Below are 19,031 nucleotides of genomic sequence, written 5' to 3' on the forward strand. Positions count from 1 at the left end.
CCTAATCATGCTTCTACCACACGGTTTGCTGCACGTGGAGTCCCGATTCCCACACATCTTACTATCCCCTTACACGTAACAGCACACTGTAACTAGACCATGCCCGGGACTTATCGGAGCACCTGTGGTGGATGTTTCTTTGTCCTCTCCAGGGTGATTTTCTCACATTCACCTGCAAAGACAAGGGTGGAGGTCCTCCAATCTCAGGGTTAATTAAAAGGGTGGACTTCGGAGCCAACTTGGCTGCCTTGGAGAACCAGCTCTGGCATTCACAAGTTTTTGTTTGTTTGTTTTAAGATTTGACTAATAACCCCGCCCCTCTGTGCCTCAGTTTCCTCAACTGTGTAATGGGAATAGTCCCTCCTTCAAAGTGTTAGGATGAAGACTAAATGGGTCATACATGTAAAGCACTTAGAATGGAGGAGACACAGTCAACTCTTAACAAATTTTAACAAAAAAGAAAACAAGTTCCTAGAATTTGGATTTGGCGTCTGATTGTATTCAGCCTCCAGTATGTTTTGTTGACCATGATAGAGACTCACCAAATGTCTGTTGGATTAAATTTGCTCCAGCCAAGCATTTCTACCGCTAATAACAATAAGTAATTGTGAAAAAATCAGGGACGGAGGCATAGGGAAGAACCTGAAGCAGGTCCTGTCTCCCTGCCCTTCCCATCTGCCCTGGAGACATCCACAGTGACTGTCCTCCTTGCCTCAGGTGTGGAAGCTGAAGGCCAGAGAGAATCAGTGACTCTCCACACAGTCAGTACGTGGTGAAACAAGGCTTCACCATCCTTACGTGATAAGGATGAAAAACGACTGACTACACTGTGGAGTACGTCTGAGTCCCTGTTTTGTCACATACCAGCTGACTTGGCTAAGTTATTTCACTCTCTGGTGTTCTTTCCCTAAAACTGGAGAGATAATATCTAATATGTAGCATTAGTGTAAAATCAAAGCAGAAAATGTACATACAGTGACTATTACTTTTCTTGGAACACAGCAGCTGCTTAACAAATACAGTTGTTACTACCAGTAAAAAAGCTTTAACAAGGCTCCTGTGGTCACTGGTATCCATCCAGGAAGTCTGGGTTTTTATTTATTTATTGACTGATTGATTGAGTTTTGAGACAGAGTCTCAAAATCTGTAGCCCAGGCCAGAGTGCAGTAGTTTAATCATGGCTCACTGCAGCCTTGACCTCCCAGCTCAAGTGGTCCTCCCATCTCAACCTCCAGAGTAGCTGGGACTACAGGTATGTGCACCACACCCAGCTGGGTTTTTTTCTTTTGTGTCTGTATGTAGAAACAGGGTCTCACTATGTTGTCCAGGCTTGTCTCGAACTCCTGGGCTCAAACAGTCCTCTATCTCAGCTTCCCAAAGTGCTGGGATTACATGCACGAGCCACTACGCCCAGCCAAGTCTAGCCGTTTAGACTGGAGTTTCTGCTTGAGGCCTGTGAAGGAGGCTGGACCAACCACCTGGGCAGTGAACAGAGGTTGGCTGTTTGTATTGAAAGCAAATGTGTGAATGTTAGAACAGAGATGAAAAGGAGTCCAGAGACAGAAGGGGGTCCCAGTGGCATTCTGCTGACCCCATACCTACCTTAGCCATGTTTGTAATACACTAACAATACTGAAATGCAAACACGAAAATTAAGTTTCTATGGCTATGTACCAATATATAAATTCAAGGATGGAAAGATGAATGTCTGTTAAGCAAATGTTATCTAATAACTGCAGCATGTCAGAATAGCAAGACAAGTATTTTGCTAAATGTTGGCTCTTACCCAGGCTTTATTAAAGAAACAGGATAAAAGTGGTCAATTCTTTGTTGATCTGTTCTTTAGAATAGACTTTGTTGGTCTATTATTTGTAAAATAAAATGTGTTGCCTATTTAAAAAAAAAAAACATACCGCTAATATCATACACAATGGTGAAACAGTGAAGGCCTCCTCCCCGAGCTCAGGAGCGGAACAAGGATGTCTGCTTATGTATACCACTTCCATTCAACATTATGCTGGCGATTCCAGAGCAGTCGGCTGTGGAAAGGAAACTTAAAGTGCAGGTTGGAAAGGGACAAATACAACTATCTCTATTTGCAGATGATATTATCTTTTTTGTATATAGAAAATCCTAAGGAAAACAGTTTTTTACAAAACTAAGAACTAATAAAGGAGTTCCACAGTGTCAAAATACAATATCAATACATAAAAATTTGGGAGGCTGAGGCGGGTGGATCACAAGGTCAAGAGATCGAGACCATCCTGGTCAACATGGTGAAACCTCGTCTCTCCTAAAAATACAAAATAAATTAGCTGGGCATGGTGGTGCGTGCCTGTAATCCCAGCTACTCAGGAGGCTGAGGCAGGAGAATTGCTTGAACCCAGGAGGCGGAGGTTGCGGTGAGCTGAGATCGCGCCATTGCACTCCAGCCTGGGTAACAAGAGCGAAACTCCATCTCAAAAAATAATAATAAATAAATAAACTGGATTTCTCTTTTCTTTCTTTCTTCCTTGCTTTTTTTTTTTTTTTTTTACAGTCCTGAGGTCCTTTTTTTTGTTACATCTATTATGCCGTGAATTCAAAGGGAATAGTTTCCAGCAGCTCAGGCTCCTTCCCACTGGTTCTCACACATTGCGCTTCTCTGGGTGGCGCACGCTGTCGGTTCAGTCGAACCCAGGGACCTTTCTCTTTGGCTTCTTTCTATTTCTGATCATTTTCCTTCGTGTGTTTCAGGAAGCTGTCTCGGCTCTTAGAGTGCTCAATACACACATTAATTCTCTTGGCAAGAATGTTGCCCTTAACTTGTTGTTTACAACAATGCCAACAGCATGCTGGGAACACTGTAGGCTCTTCCAGTTGTGCCATGGTAACACTTGCAGGCATTCCTTTTTGAACAGTACCCATTCCCTTGATGTCTACAATGTCGCCTTTCTTATAGATTCGCATATACATGGCCAAAGGAACAACTCCTGTTTCCTAAAAGGCCTGAAGAACATGCTTTCCCTTTGTGTCTTCACTTTGGAAATTACTGGAAGATGGTGGTTCCGGCTGAAAGGCAAAAATCGATCGTATTTCTATAAGATAACGATGAACAAAATGAAAGTTATGAAAACAATTCCATTATCATAGCATCAAAAAGAATATATACTTGGGAATACATTCAACAAAAGAAATGCAAAACAGATACTCTTAAAACTACAAAACATTGCTAAAAAAACTTTAAAAGACTTAAATAAAGGGAAAGACACCCTATGCTTGTGGACTGGAAGACTTAATATGATTAAGGTGGAAATACTCCCAAAATTTATCTACAGATTTGATGCAATCCCTATCAAAATCTCAGCTTATTTCTTTGCAGAAACTTACATATTGATCCTAGGATTTGCATGGAAGTTCAAATGACTCTAAAAAGCCAAAGCAATCTTGGAAAAGAACAAAATATCAACACTTCCTGATTTCAAAACTTACTATGAAGTTACAGAACGAAAACAATATGGTATTGGGATAAAGATAGCCGTGAATCAGTGGACGAGAATTGAGAATCTAAAAATAACCCTCACATTTGGTCAATTGATTTCCACAAGGGTGCCAAGACAAGTGAAAGAATAGTCCCTTCCACAAATGATTCCGGAACAACTGCACAGCCACATGCAGTAGGGAGGAACCTCTACCTCACATCAAATGAAACTTAACTCAAAATGGTCAAAACACCTAAATATAAGACTAAAACGAGAAAATCCCAAGAAGAAAAAGGCGTAAACTTTTTTTTTTTTTTGAGACCAAGTCTTGCGCTGTCACCCGGGCTGGAGCGCAGTAGCGCGATCTCAGTTTACTGCAAACTTTACCTCCCGGGTTCAAACGATTCTCCTGCCTCAGCCTGCTGAGTAGCTGGGACTACAGGCACCTGCCACCACGCCCAGCTAATTTTTATATTTTTAGTGGAGACAGGGTTTCACCATATTGGCCAGAATGGTCTCAATCACTTGACCTTGTGATCTACTGGCCTTGGCCTCCCAAAGTGCTGAGATTACAGGCGTGAGCTACTGCGCCCGGCCCCAATAGCATTATTCTTAATAGCCAAAGGCTAGAAAGAACCCAAATATCAATCAGCTGTAGCATGAATGAATGAATGACATGTGGCATGTCCTGTCCTTGTAATAAAATGTCATTTGGCAATAAAAAGACATGAAGTACAGATTCATGCACAACCTTGAAAATATCATGCTAAACGAAACCAGCCAGTCCCAAAAAGCCACTCCATACATGGAATGTATGATTCCATTTCCAGGAAATGTCCAGAATTACAAATCTAGAGAGAGGAAGCTTTCATTAGTGGTAGCCTAGGGATTGGAAGTAAGGGGAAACTAGGAAAGGACTACAAATGATTGCAGGGTTTCTTTCTGGGGTGATTAAAGGGTTCTAGAATTAATTTGCACAACTGTGCAAACACTAGACGCCATTGAACTGTACATTTTAAATGTGTAAACTGTATGAGGTGTGGATTATATCTCAGTAAAGCTGTTTTTAAGAAGGAGAACATATGTTGAAGCATGAGAGCTTAAATCGTAGGACATGAAAACTGCTGGTGCACCTCTAAGCCTTTTCCTGCAGCCGGGGGCTTATCGCACAAGCCAGGATAGAGTACCAATAACTGTCAATCTCGACACAGAGCTCTGGATCTACATCTAGTGGATTTCCACAGGGCCAAAGGAAGTTCAGGAATGCCCAGTGATCTGTTCCGGGTCAGTCATCCAAGATGGCCCACGCTGGGACTAAAGAGACTTTTGTGTCTAACAGATTCATGGGACACTACCTCGGTCCTCTCACTCAGGTGCCCTGATGTATCTTCTCCTCTAAAGAGGTGCTTTCTGGCTGGGTCTAGTGGTTCACGCCTGGAATCCCAGCATTTCAGGAGGCCGAGGCGGGTGGATCACGAGGTCAAGAGATTGAGACCATCCTGGCCAAATGGTGAAACCCTGTCTCTACTAAAAATACAAAAATTAGCCGGGCTTTTGGCACGCGCCTGTAGTCGCAGCTTCTCAGGAGGCTGAGGTGGAAGAATCTCTTGAACCCAGGAGGCGGAGGTTGCAGTGAGCCGAGACTGTGCCACTGCACTCCAGCCTGGCAACAGAGCAAGACTCCATCTCAAAAAAAAAAAAAGAAAAAAGGAGGAGTTTTCTGAGAAAGTGGAGGACCAGCGAAAATAGCAAGAGAGCCCTAGAGGTTGCCTGCTGGGCACTCTTTCTGGAACATGTATCTGGTAGTTTCTGCTTAGGCCAATAGGTGGTGAGCAAGAGATGAACAGGCATTTGGGACACGGGTCCGCTGGCAGTTGGCTGAAGCCACGGTCCCCTTTCCAGAATACGACTTTAAATAAATGTATCAAATGAAACAGACAGCATTACAAAGGAATCCAGTCATACTGAAATGAAACATCAAAATCCCAAAAAAGCCGGTGTGTGATATCAAGTGTAAGTGCTTCTTGTGGGATATTTTAAAACACAAGTTCTCACGGTGCATCACTCAAACGCTGTAATTTCGAAGTGGCGAGCTGTGTGGACGGCATTTTGACATAGCTGCCACAGCAGGAGCGTGGGACGAAGTGTCTGTGACCCACCGTGGTGGCAGCCTCAGGTCCTGCTAACGCCGCTCTTGGTATTTGCCTTGGCTTTGCTTTCCTTTCCTCTTAGAAGGAAGGGATGTGCCGTTTCAGGTGCAGAGTAGTGAAAATACGGAAGTCTTGTTTTCCCCATTCAAGCTGATGAAACCCCTGAATTAAGAACTGTTCACTTAAAGAGAACACAGAACAGTCTCAGTTGGTCAAGTAGAAGCCTCTGGAATGTTGTTTTCTCAAGGTGCATTTGTGCCATGTTAGACTCTCCCTTCATTTTCTAAAAAATATTTATTCATAGCCAATTGTATTTTCATTTAAAACAATGCATATTTGAAAGGAATGCTCTTACACTCGGAAACCCTGTCCTTGAAGACCTCACAAGGAAGCCAGGAAATCCACAAGTGCTGTTTGAGACATGTCAGCTCTGCGTTGGCTGCTGGTACACATTTCCTGTGGGGTAAGTTCAGGCCTCAAAGGCATGCAGGACAAGAGGCTCAAAAGTGAGCATGGGCAGAGAATAAAACTTATTGAGGCAGGAGAATAAGATCATTGGAACTATATATTCTAATGTTGTTTTACAGAAGTATGTTTTAATATATTCTTTAAGTGTATTAAATGTGAGAAATTCAGCAATGAAAATATCTATCATTACTATAACTGTGCATATTTAGTGCTCGCCTTTAACCTTTTGTAAAAGTTAGAGATCTGAACATTTTGTTAGCACAGCAAGTATATTTGATATTCTTATTATCAAAGTGTAACTGAGAGACCCAGTAGATGGAAAGCTATGAAGGTAAATACACCTAATATAGAAAGAAACACGACATATGATATAGGATATATATATATATATATATATATATATATGAAGTTGTGACAGTAGGTAGCTAGTCAGGCGCGAGCAGGGCAGGAGAGGGCTCCTCCACCACCAGAAATGTCAGGCAACCGTCAGGTAATGGTTGGGCAGTTGTTAACTGTCTTTCTAAAATAATAATTTGTTGCAGCCAGTCCCTGGGAAAAGCAGTCTCCCTATCAATAGAAAAAACCTTAAACTGGAGATCAGCAGCTTCCAGATAAGATCTCAGGAGTTGGGGGAGTGGGCTTAAGCTTGCACATCAAGAGGCAGAATGGCAGAGTGTAACTGGTGTATGACCTTCTAGGGACGTTTGACTGGCACCGGAAGAATGCCTGAAGCAAGCATGCATACAACTCTAGGAAACAAATTATGCATGCTCCCCTCCCAAGCACTGACAGGCCACTGAGCATGTGGACAGCCCAACCCAAGGGAAGAACCAGGGGAGAATGGATGCGGGACCCCAGAAGCTTGCCATCATATAAAACCAAAGTCAAAAAGTCAAAGCACGCACTTGTGTTTCCAGTTGCCCACTTGGCCCTCCTCCAAGCGTACGTTCCTTCCTCTGGTTCCTGCTCTAAAGCTTTGTGACAAACTTTCACTCCTGCTCTGAAGCTTGCCTCAGTCTCTCCTGCTTCTCTCAGCTTAATTCTTTCTTCTAAGGAGGCAAGAACTGAGGTTGCTGCAGACCCGTACGGAGTTGTCGCTGGTCACATAATTATCTGTTGGTTGAAGCAGGATTTTCACTTTCTTTGTTCTCTTGCTTATATTTTCTACAAACATTTATTTCATAAGTCAAAGGCTCCACTCCTTAATTTAAAAAAGGTAAAACGATTTTTTGGTAAGTGAAAACTAGTAAGTTCAATGTAATATGGCTGGTAATACACTCCCATTGTTGCAGCCTCTTGCAAAACAGAAGCTATCCTGACTCCCTCGTAACTCACTGATTTTCAAGAATTTAATATAAAGCTGCTGCCTGAAAGAGCCACTCCTGTCATCTTGAGAAGGCTGTGGTCTTTGCACCCTCTGAGCTCAGTGAGTGTTTCCCCAAAAACACATTTCATAAGAGCACAGACTTTATCGCATGGATTCAGCCAGGCTGTGTCTTAGAGACCCATCCCAACTCACTGCACGTTATTACCAGTGGACTACTGAGTTGCTAAATGTTTGGCCTTTGGTTTGAGTTGTAGAAGGACAGATAAACAAGAGTACCTGCTAAGACCCAGGTATCTGGAGGAATTCTGTGGGTATCCTAGAGCGAAGTCGGCATGCGGTGTCTGTCAAGGGCCAGAGAGTAAGCATTTCAGCCGCAGGCCTTTCGGCCTGTGTGACAACCACTGAACTCTGCCTTTGCTGTGTGAAAGCAGCAGGCCTGGTGGAGCCCCACACGATGGGTTATCTACTGCCAGTAACAAACCTCCCCGAAACTTAGTGATGAGAACAATGAACATTTGAAACCCTCCTTATCTGACCAAGTCATTATTGGGCAAGTTGGAACAAAGATCTTTCAGGAATTTGCAGAAGCTGGTGCAGGCAGATGTCTTATTTTCATCAATATCTAGCTCCGTCGGGACTGAAAACTGCAGACTAGCTACTCCAGACTTCTGGTGGCTGAGAGTAAGCCTGTAGGATGGCTTGATAGCTCTTGGTGAACAGGCTGGGGACATCTTCAGCTTGGGTGTAACAGCCTTCCAAAGTGAAGATGTCCAGAGAGGAGGGTGCTGGAGAGGGCTTTACTCTGAGATAAGGGCTGCCAGTATTTGATCCCATCATTCAGAAACCCCTCTTCCACTCGCAGGCCTGGCAGTGACTGAGGCTCCATCCAGCTCTGGGAGAAGAGGAAGGGAGTGGCTTCCCACTGGGGGTGCTGCAGACCCCACTTACCTCCACCCAGAGCTGACCCACCCACCACGGGTGCTCAAAAGCAGAAGGAATGATCGGGAAACATTCAGTGTACATCCAAATCATAGAGAAGACTTTTCAGATAGGGAACAATTCTGAAGACAGATCCCAGCGAGGCACTGGCAAAAATGCCTCTGCGGTTTATTTTCCTTTGGAAAGGACTTTTGGGAACATATGGCAAGAGGGAGCCTTCCAGGTCCCTTAAAGGACCCTGCAGGAAAGAGGGCAGTGGGACTCATTGTCTGTTCTCCATAGACAATAGGGCAGGCGGCTTCCTCCTTGGGACTGGTAGTTACTATGCTTCTGACAACCAGCTGGCCACTGAAGAAGCATGGAGCCAACAGCTGCAAAGGATAATCTTGGCAGCATCACCCACGGTGCAAATTTAAAACTCCAGCTGGTTCTACATCAGCAGGATAAACATCAGCAGCTGATAATAAGCGAATTCAGAACTTGAAATAGGCCAGAGACCGTTTACAGCCCTCTGTTCTCTCCTAGTGGGCACTCTTTCCACTGTCGTCCTGTGGTCTTGAGTGTGAACATCATTTTTATATATTATCCTGCTCTCTAACATTTTATTTCTTTGGGAAATAAGCAGGCTCTGAATCAGGGGGAAAATAGTTGTTGAGAACAAAATATTTGGCTTCCTGTTTCCCAGAAAGTGTTTGCTGCTGTTTCCATTTCTGGCCCAGCATTTTTCCAAAGAGTTGAAAATGTCATTTAAATGAGTCAGTCCCCCAGGGCTCAGCAGAAATGATAAAGATGCGGACATGGTCCCAGAACGCCGCCTCTGGTGCACTGAAGGGCAGCTGGCAGTGGGGAGGATGCTCCTGCTATGATGCAGGCTGAGGAAGAGGAAGGTATGCGAACCGAGGTGGTGCCCAGCAGCCTTGCCCTCAGTGTGTGGTCCCGGGCTGAGGAAGAGGAAGGGTATGCGAACCGAGGCGGTGCCCAGCAGCCTTGCCCTCAGTGTGTGGTCCCGGACCAACAGCATCACTGGAATCCTGTTAGAAATGCAGACCCTCCGGCCCATCCCTGACCTCCTGCATCAGAATCTGCCTGTTGACAGGATCTTGGGGCGAACTGTGTTGGGGAATTTGCTGCACACTCCCCTGGGCAACCCGACGGCCTCATTGAGACCAACCTGCACAGAATTCCACCTCCCTTCCCCACCTTCCTCCACTGTTTCAATGAGCCTCTCGAGGAGTATGGAAAAGGAGTGGCCAACATTGTCAGCATCAGCTTTATCTTCTCTCTGTGAACACATCTATCACTTACCAAGCTGTCAGAAACGCAGATTCCTGAGCCCTAATTCAAGCCTCCTGAATCAGAAACTCTGGGGCTTGAGCCCTGCCATCCGGGTTTTGGCAAGCTTTTCAGGGCATTTCCATGCACAGGTTTGAGAAACATTGGCTCATTGCATGTGAAGCATGAATGACGTGGCCTCTGAGGCTCTGCTCATATCCTCACTACCCCATCTCTTCCTCCTGGGCTTTCTACCTTGGGCCCCGGCCCCACTAACTCTTCCTTGGACCCTGCATGGGCACAGGTTTCACAAGCCTTAACCCGATGGGGTATGGGAACTCTACCTTCAAGCCAAGATAAATATAATTTGCAGAATTTTTGCACAAAGACAGGAGGTGCAGAAGGCATTGTTATCATGAAGCTAAAAGTCATGTAACAGGATGGAAAGCAGGAAGAATGAAGAAATCCAAGATGCTAAAATTATTAAGAATTCATAGCCCCGACCACACTGCCAACCTCATACTGTTTTATGTGAAGAAGCAGAAATAATAGGTACTTTAGATTTTGCAGGCCAGCTGATCTCTGCCGCTTAACAGGAGAGCAGCCACAGACCATATGTAAATGAATGAATGTGGCTGTCGTCCAACAAAACTTGGTTTACAGACGATGAAATTTTCATAATTTTACGTGCCATGAAATCTTTTTCTTCTTTTGATTTTTTCCAACCTTTAAAAAAATGCAAAAAAAAAAAAACCCCACACCATTCTTAGCTCATGGGTCATACAGAAACAGGCAGTTGGCCAGACTGGGCCTGCTGGCCGTAGCTTTTCTAACCCTGCACTCATGAATAAAGACGAAAGCTTCGGAGAGGAAGGCCTCGCTCATGAAAACGTTCTCTACTTCAAAGACGATATGTAGACCGGAGAAAAAAGCCCAGCGACTGAGAAGCCTTGTTCAAATGCAGGAGACCACGGTGGGAAGAACCCTTTCTGTCTAGTTCTGCTCATTGTGGATGTTTCTCATCACTGTTGTGCAATTGCGGTGAGTGAAAGAGAGGGCGTTAAGGAGGAAGAGAGGAAAAGGGAGAAGTGACACACAGGGAGTATTCAGGGAGTTGCAGAAGGCAGAATAAGGACTGAGATGACCACGGTTTTGTATTGCAAGGAGAGAGAAAAACGTGGTTCTATTCCTTCCATTAAAAAGAAAAAGGCCTCCACCTGACTCCCCAGTAGAACCACAGATCTCAGAGCTGGCGTGGCTGAGACCAGGCCTCTTGGGTTCTTGGCATCCTGTATCCTATGGCTTCCAATAAGTCCCATGTCTCTGTTTGACATTCCTCCACACTCAGGCTCCCAGCTCCCAAGGCAGAAACAAGACCTTCCCTCTCTGTTGAATTAACCAGAGAGACGGAGTTTCGCTTTTGTGACCCAGGCTGGAGTGCAATGGTGCAATCTCGGCTCACTGCAACCTCCGCCTCCTGGGTTCAGGCAATTCTCCTGCCTCAGCCTCCTGAGTAGCTGGGACTACAGGCACGCGCCACCATGCCCAGCTAATTTTTTGTATTTTTAGTAGAGACGGGGTCTCACCATGTTGACCAAGATGGTCTCAATCTCTTGACCTCATGATCCACCCGCCTCAGCCTCCCAAAGTGCTGGGATTACAGGCGTGAGCCACCGCGCCCAGCCTTAAAAAACTTTAAATGTCTTTCATTTGTACCAAGCAGCTTAGTATTTTCCATGATGGAGTATAGTAGTTTTCCATTGCTTCTGTCACCTATTATACAGATTAGTGGTTAAAAGTAACACAAACACATCATCGCAGAGCTCGGGGGGTAAGAGGTCCAAAATTGGGGCATCATCGGGGCTGCTCTCTTTCTGGAGAATCTAGGGGAGAATCCTTTCCTTATCTGCTCCAGAGGTCACCTTTATTTCTTGACCTGAGGCCCCTAGCTCCAGCTTCAAAGTCAAGAGCATATGCAGCATCTTCTCACCTCTGTCTCTGACTTGTGATTCTGTGTCATATCTTTAACCCTTATGCCATATTTTAAGGACCCTGTGATTGCATTAGGCCAACCAGGCTGAAGGCCTAGAGTCAAAGAGCAATAAAGGATTAATAATAAAACCAAAGGGAAAGAAATCGTTCGACAGAATTGCCCTCGCGTTTCTGGTTTAGCACATGAGCAATACAGCGTTTGGGCTGCATCTTATGAAATCTTAATGGCCTGTGAATAAAACAAGTTGAAACTACCAACCATCTCTCACTGAACTGAGTTTAGTGTTTCCACTTAAGAAATTCATTTCTGAATTTTATTAAATTTTTTTAATCTCACTAAAACTCTAGCCCCACCTGCTGATTCCGAGGGGAGATGGCCCTGATGATGTAATAAATCGTCTTCATCAAGAACGTCTCGGTCTTTTGTGTTTCTGGCATTCTAGTCCTCACTGGAGAGCATCTGTTCTTTCTCATTTAAACAAAACTCACCTGGATTTAGCAGCAAGAACTTTAAGAAATCTGATTGCCAGGGCTATGAGTCTGAGCTTGAAAGGATCCGTTTATTAGCAATATCTCACACTATTTTCCTTTCATGTCGAGCAGGAGAATGTGAGAGATGAGAATGAGGAAATGGAAATGAAAGACGTGTGCACGTGCCACGCCCTGCACTTGGTTTATTCTGTGCCTCCAGGAGGCACAGAGCCTGGGACACAGCAGGGTGGGTGGTCTGATCCCAGCTGTTTGCAGCCCACACAGTGATCAGGGGATTCTTTAGTGATCACGTGTTTTCTTTCTCTCTACCAATTAATGTTCCTTGTTCTCAATCCACCCCTTTCAGCCAAACCATTGAAAAAATGGAAACACCATTTTCCGTGAAAGTACACATCTTGAACCCTGTTATAACCTGAAACAGAAAATGGAAAAAGCTGCTGTCAGTTCCTCCTTCAGTTTTGGGCGCACACAAAGCCCTATTGTCGAGCTTAAACAATGCTTATGGTGAAAAGGAATGATTAGAAGCAGGAAAGCACCACAGGGAGTAACAATCCTTCATTTTTTGGAGGGATTTTTATTTGATTTAGCAATCTAACGGAAGACAAAAAAGAATTCCCGTTATCAGGAACATCACCCATCAAAGTGCCTAGTAATAAAAGTGTCAGCAGCAGTAATGTTTTCTAGGTTCTGCCACCCACATGTTGTATCCCTTTAAAAGAAAGCACGGTGGATAACACGGTGCCTGTGAAGCCTGAGCTGGACGTGGATTTGTTTGCCTGAAGCTTTGTACCAAGCTTTTTGACAAGAAGATACATTTATTTCACTGTCCAATTATTTTCTTAAAAAAGCTTAATATTTGATAAAATAAAACAAACTTTTAGTACCATAGAAACCTTTCATCATGTGCGATGACATATTATTACTATGTACAACTTCAAAACAAAGGCTTCCAGCTCCAAGTAAAGTGATGTTGAACGTTCTGACTGCAGCTCAGCTGTAGGAACTTTCCTGGATGGCCAACGGTTTCCTGGGCTTGGAAAAAGATTATATCAATAAGACCTTCAATGAATTGGGAATCATAAAAATGCTATCTGAAGTTCAGACATCTGGATCTTGGGAAGTGTGCAATAGCTGTAAGAGTTCAACAAGCAAAATAAAACCCTGTGGATATTTAAACTTGAGTCATCCAGGGGGTCTTGTAAGTTCACAGTTGGTCTATCAAAAATAAAAGCTATTCCTATTGTGGTAACACTTGGGCACCTGAGCTCTGAATTTTCTGGTAAAATGAGGTGTGTATGTGGAGTTCCTGGCAATAGTGACCTTCAGACTCCTTCTTCAGATTCTTCTTTTTGGCAAGGTGTACAATGGCATTCCCTTTCTCAGGAATGCTGATTCCCAGGCTGGCCAAACTCATGTTGCCATGTCATTACACCCCCACTTTCCTTGGATGAGTTATAAAAAGTGAAAGCGGTTATTCTGTCGATGTCTGATGGAGAGCTCTAGAATCTCTACCACATTTCTTGGTGCCAGCATCTCCACTTTGTGGCTGTTTATTGGACCTTGAGACTTGTCCATGGTTGCATATCATCTTTTGTTCATCCTTCCCATTTCCCGATGACTCATTTTGTGCTAGGTACCACATTAAGGACATTAAGCACATTACCTGGAATCCTCACACCAAATTACTTTCATGATCCCTATTTTATGGAAGATGAAATCAACCTGGGAAAGTTAGCCTGGCCAAGGGCATGGGGCAGCAGTGAAGTCAGTATTTACCCGCAAGTCTATGGAAGTCTGACATCCGGCATGTAACCTCATCTCAACCCCTGAAATGGTTTAAACGAAAGGAAGCAAGTGAGAAGAAATGTGTCCTCTTTGTGGTCTTCTGCACCCTGTGTGGGTTTGCCTCTGAGATGTGTCAAGGCCCCATTGAAACAGTCTTGTGAGATGTTGCTTCACAAAAACATAGAAGCACCGCTGTGTATTGATAATAGTCCCAAACTGGTAACGCCTGGGTGTTCATCAGCAGGTAAATGGACACACAAGTGTTAGCGAAGCTGCGCACTTCGCAGGAGCAATTGAAAGTGAACACACATCACGGACAAATCTCAAAAACATTACACCGCGTGAAAGCAGCTGTACATAAAACAGTATGTTCTGTCTGATTTGAATTATATCATATGTTAAACAGGCTAAATAATCCATGATGGGGAGAAATCAAAACAGTGGTTACCTCTAGCTGGGGAGGAAGTGAAAACTGACTGAGAAGGGGAATGGGGGAACTTCCTACGGTGATGGTGTGGGTCCTTTATCTTGACAGGATGTTGGTTACGTAGATGTCTGCATTTGTCAAAACTCATGGAATGACACACTTAAAATGTGTACATTTAATTGTGTGTAAATCTTATTTCAAAAGAAATCAGATTGAAATAAGATGTATATGCAGAGAAAGGTGCTAATCCCAACTGTACAATTTAATGCATTTTGATAAATGTATATGCCATTGTACCCATCACTTTGGTCAAGATGTGGAACTACCCGTAACCCCTAGCAAGTTTCCTATGCAAGTCCCACTCCACAGATAAACACTGTCCTACTGTCTATCATCACAGAGTTCTTTGGCCTGTTTTAGAAGTACTCGTAGGTAGAATGAGTTTATTGGGGTTAGGCTTGTTATTCAGTTCTTTTTCTACCTTTCCCACCTTCCTCCTCCTCCTCCTCCTCCTCCTCCTCTTCTTCCTTTCATCTCTTTTCCTGTTTTCTTTGGGGGTTATTCAGTATTCTTTTTAAAATATAATTTATTTGAGAAATTTTAGGTTTACAGATGAATTGAGTAGAAAGTACAGAAAATTCCCATATAAACCTCCTCCAACTCCACCCCACAAGATGTTTTAAAAACTTGCAACTGTGGGAGAGAAAAAAAAATTTCCTTTCTTTTTTTTAAATTGTACTTTAGGTTCTGGGGTACATGTGCAGATCATGTAGGATTGTTGCATAGGTACATACATGACAATGTGGTTTGCTGCCTTCATCCCCCTGTCACCGACATCTGGCATTTCTCCCTGTGTTATCCCTCCCTGACCTCTCCACCACCCCCGCTGTCCCTCCCTTAGCCCCACCCAACAGACCCCAGTGTGTGATGCTTCCCTCCCTGTGTCCATGTGTTCTGACTATTCAACACCTGCCTATGAGTGAGAACATGAGGTGTTTGATTTTCTGTTCTTGTGTCAATTTGCTGAGAATGATGGTCTCCAGATTCATCCATGTCCCTACAAAGGACACTAACTCATCGTTTTTTATGGCTGCATAGTATTCCATGGTGTATATGTGCCACATTTTCCTTGTCCGGTCTATCGCTGATGGTCATTTGGGTTGGTTCCAGGTCTTTGCTATTGTAAACAGTGCCGCTATGAACATACGTGTACATGTGTCTTTATAATAGGATGATTTATAATCCTTTGGATATATACCCAGTAATGGGATTGCTGAGTCAAATGGAATTTCTATTTCTAGGTTCTTGAGGAATCGCCACACTGTCTTCCACAATGGTTGAACTAATTTACACTCCCACCAACAGTGTAAAAGTACTCCTATTTCTCCACATCCTCTCCAGCATCTGTTGTCTCCAGATTTTTTAATGATTGCCATTCTGTCATGAGATTGTATCTCAATTTGGTTTTGATTTGCATTTCTTTAATAATCAGTGATGATGAGCATTTTTTCATATGTTTATTGGCCTCATATATGTCTTCTTTTGAAAAGTGTCTGTTCATATCCTTCACCCACTTTTCGATGGGTGTGTTTGTTTTTTTTCTTTTAAATCTGTTTTAGTTCTTTGTAGATTCTGGATATTAGCCCTTTGTCAGATGGGTAGATTGCAAAAAATTTTTCCCATTCTCTTGGTTGCCGATTCACTCTAATGACTGTTTCTTTTGCTGTACAGAAGCTCTGGGGTTTAATTAGGTCTCATTTGTCTATTTTGGCTTTTGTTGCCAATGCTTTTGGCAACTAAAACATGAGTCCTTGCCTACTCCTATGTCCTGAATGGTTTTGCCTAGGTTTCCTCTAGGGTTTTTATGATCTTAGGTCTTATGTTTAAGTCTTTAATCCATTTGGAGTTAATTTTAGTGTAAGGTGTCAGGAAGGGGTCCAGTTTCTGCTTTCTGCACACTGCTAGCCAGTTTTCCCAACACCATTTATTAAACAGGGAATCCAGATGTGTGGCATTGCCTCCAGGGCCTCTGTTCTGTTCCATTGGTCTATATCTCTGTTTTGGTAGCAGTACCATGCTGTTTTGATTACTGTAGCCTTGTAGTATAGTTTGAAATCAGGTAGCATGATGCCTCTGGCTTTGTTCTTTTTGCTTAGGATTGTCTTAGCTATGTGGGCTCTCTTTTGGTTCCATATGAAATTTAAGGTGATTTTTTCCCCAGTTCTATGAAGAAGGTCATTGGTAGCTTGCTGGGGATAGCATTGAATCTATAAATTACTTTGGGCAGTATGGCCACTTTAACGATATTGACTCTTCCTAACCACAAGCATGGTATGTTTTTCCATCTGTTTGTGTCCTTTCTTATTTCCTTAAGCAGTGGTTTGTAGTTTTCCTTGAAAAGGTCCTTTACACCCTTTGTTAGTTGTATTCCTAGGTATTTTATTCTCTTTATAGCAATTGTGAATGGGAGTTTGCTCGTGCTTTGGCTCTGTTAGTCTGTTATTTGTATATAGGAAGGCTTGTGATTTCTGCACATTGATTTTGTATCCTGAGACTTTGCTGAAGTTGCTTATCAATCTAAGGAGATTTTGGGGCTGAGATGACAGGTTCTTCTAAATGTACAGTCATGTCATCTGCAAATAGAGACAATTTGACTTCCCCTTTTCCTAATTGAATATCCTTTATTTTTTTTCTTGCCTAATTGCTCTGGCTAGAACTGCCAATACTATATTGAATAGGAGTGGTGACAGTGGGCCTCCTTGTATGGTGCTGGGTTTCAAAGGGAATGCTTCCAGTTTTTGCCCATTCAGTATGATATTGGCTGTAGGTTTGTCATAAATAGCTTTTTTTGTTTTGAGATATGTTCCTTCGATACCTAGTTTATTGAGAGTTTTTAACATGATGGGCTGTTGAATTTTGTTGAAGGCCTTCTCTGAATCTATTGAGATAATCATGTGGTTTTTGTCTTTGGTTCTGTTTATGGGGTGGATTACGTTCATAGACTTGTGTATGTTGAACCAGCCTTGCATCCCCAGGATGAATCCTACTTGATCGTGATGGATAAGCTTTTTGATGTGCTGTTGCAATTGGTTTGTCAGTATTTTATTGAAGATTTTTGCATCTATGTTCATCATGGATATTGGCCTGAGTTTTCTTTTTTTGTTGAGTCTCTGCCGGATTTTGATATCAGGATGATGTTGGTCTCATAAAATGATTTGGGAAGGAGTCCCTCTTTTTGTATTGTTTGGAATAGTTTCAGAAGGAATGGTAACAGCTCCTCTTTGTATGTCTGGTGGAATTTGGCTGTGAACCCATCTGGACCTGGGCTTTTTTTGGTTGGTAGTCTATTAATTGCTGCCTCAACTTCAGCCCTTATTATTTGTCTGTTCAAGGTTTCAATTTCTTCCTAGTTTAGGTGTGGGAGGGTGCAAGTGTCCAGGAATTTATCCAATTCTTCCAGGTTTACTGGTTTATGTGCATAGAGTTGTTTGCAGTAATCTCTGATTGTGTTTGTATTTCTGTGGAATCAGTCGTGATATCCCCTTTATTGTTTTTTATTGCATCTATTTGACTCTTCTCCCTTTTCTTTTTATTAATCTGGCTAGCGGTCTATTTTATTGTTCTTTTCAAAAAAACCAGCTGCTGGAATTATTGATTTTTTGTGTCTCTATCTCCTTCAGTTCTGCTCTGATCTTCTTTCCTTCCTTCCTTCCTTCCTTCCTTCCTTCCTTCCTTCCTTCCTTCCTTCCTTCCTTCCTTCCTTCCTTCCTTCCTTCCTTCTTTCTTTCTTTCTTTCTTTTTTTTTGAGACGGAGTTTCGCTCTCGTTACCCAGGCTGGAGTGCAGTGGCGCGATCTCGGCTCACTGCAACCTCCACCTCCTGGGTTCAGGCAATTCTCCTGCCTCAGCCTCCCGAGTAGCTGGGATTACAGGCACGCGCCACCATGCCCAACTAATTTTTTGTATTTTTAGTAGAGACAGGGTTTCACCATGTTGACCAGGATGGTCTCGATTTCTTGACCTCGTGATCCACCCGCCTCGGCCTCCCAAAGTGCTGGGATTACAGGCTTGAGCCACTGCGCCCGGCCCTGATTTTAGTTATTTCTTGTCTTCTGCTAGTTTTTGAGTTTTTGATCTTGCTCCTCTGACTCCTTCAATTTTGATGATAGGGTGTCGATTTTAGATCTTTCCTCACATCTCATGTGGGCATTTGTTGCTATAAATTTCCCTCTGGACACTGCTTTACATGTGTCCCAGAGATTCTGGTACATTGTGTCTTCATTCCCATTGGTTTCAAAGAACATCTTCATTTCATTGTTTACCCAGTCGACATTCAGGAGCCACTTGTTCAGTTTCCATGAAGCTGTGCGGTTCTTAGTTTCTTAATTCCGAGTTCTAATTTGATTGTCCTGTGGTCTGAGAGACTGTTATAATTTCTGTTCTTTTGCATTTGCTGAGGAGTGATTTACTTCCAATTATGTGGTCAGTTTTGGACAATGTGTTGCTGAGAAGAATGTATAGTCTGTGGATTTGGGGTGGAGATTTCTGTAGATACCTATTGGGTCCGCTTGGTCCAGATCTGAGTTTAAGCCCTGGATATCCTTGTTAATTTTCTGTCTCATTGATCTAATATTGACAGGGAAGTGTTAAAGTCTCCCACTGTTATTGTGCAGGAGTCTAAGTCTCTTTGTAGGTCATTAAGAACTTGCCTTATGTATC

Source organism: Callithrix jacchus, chromosome 5, assembly GCF_049354715.1.
Source record: "Callithrix jacchus isolate 240 chromosome 5, calJac240_pri, whole genome shotgun sequence".
Lineage (NCBI taxonomy): Eukaryota > Metazoa > Chordata > Mammalia > Primates > Cebidae > Callithrix > Callithrix jacchus.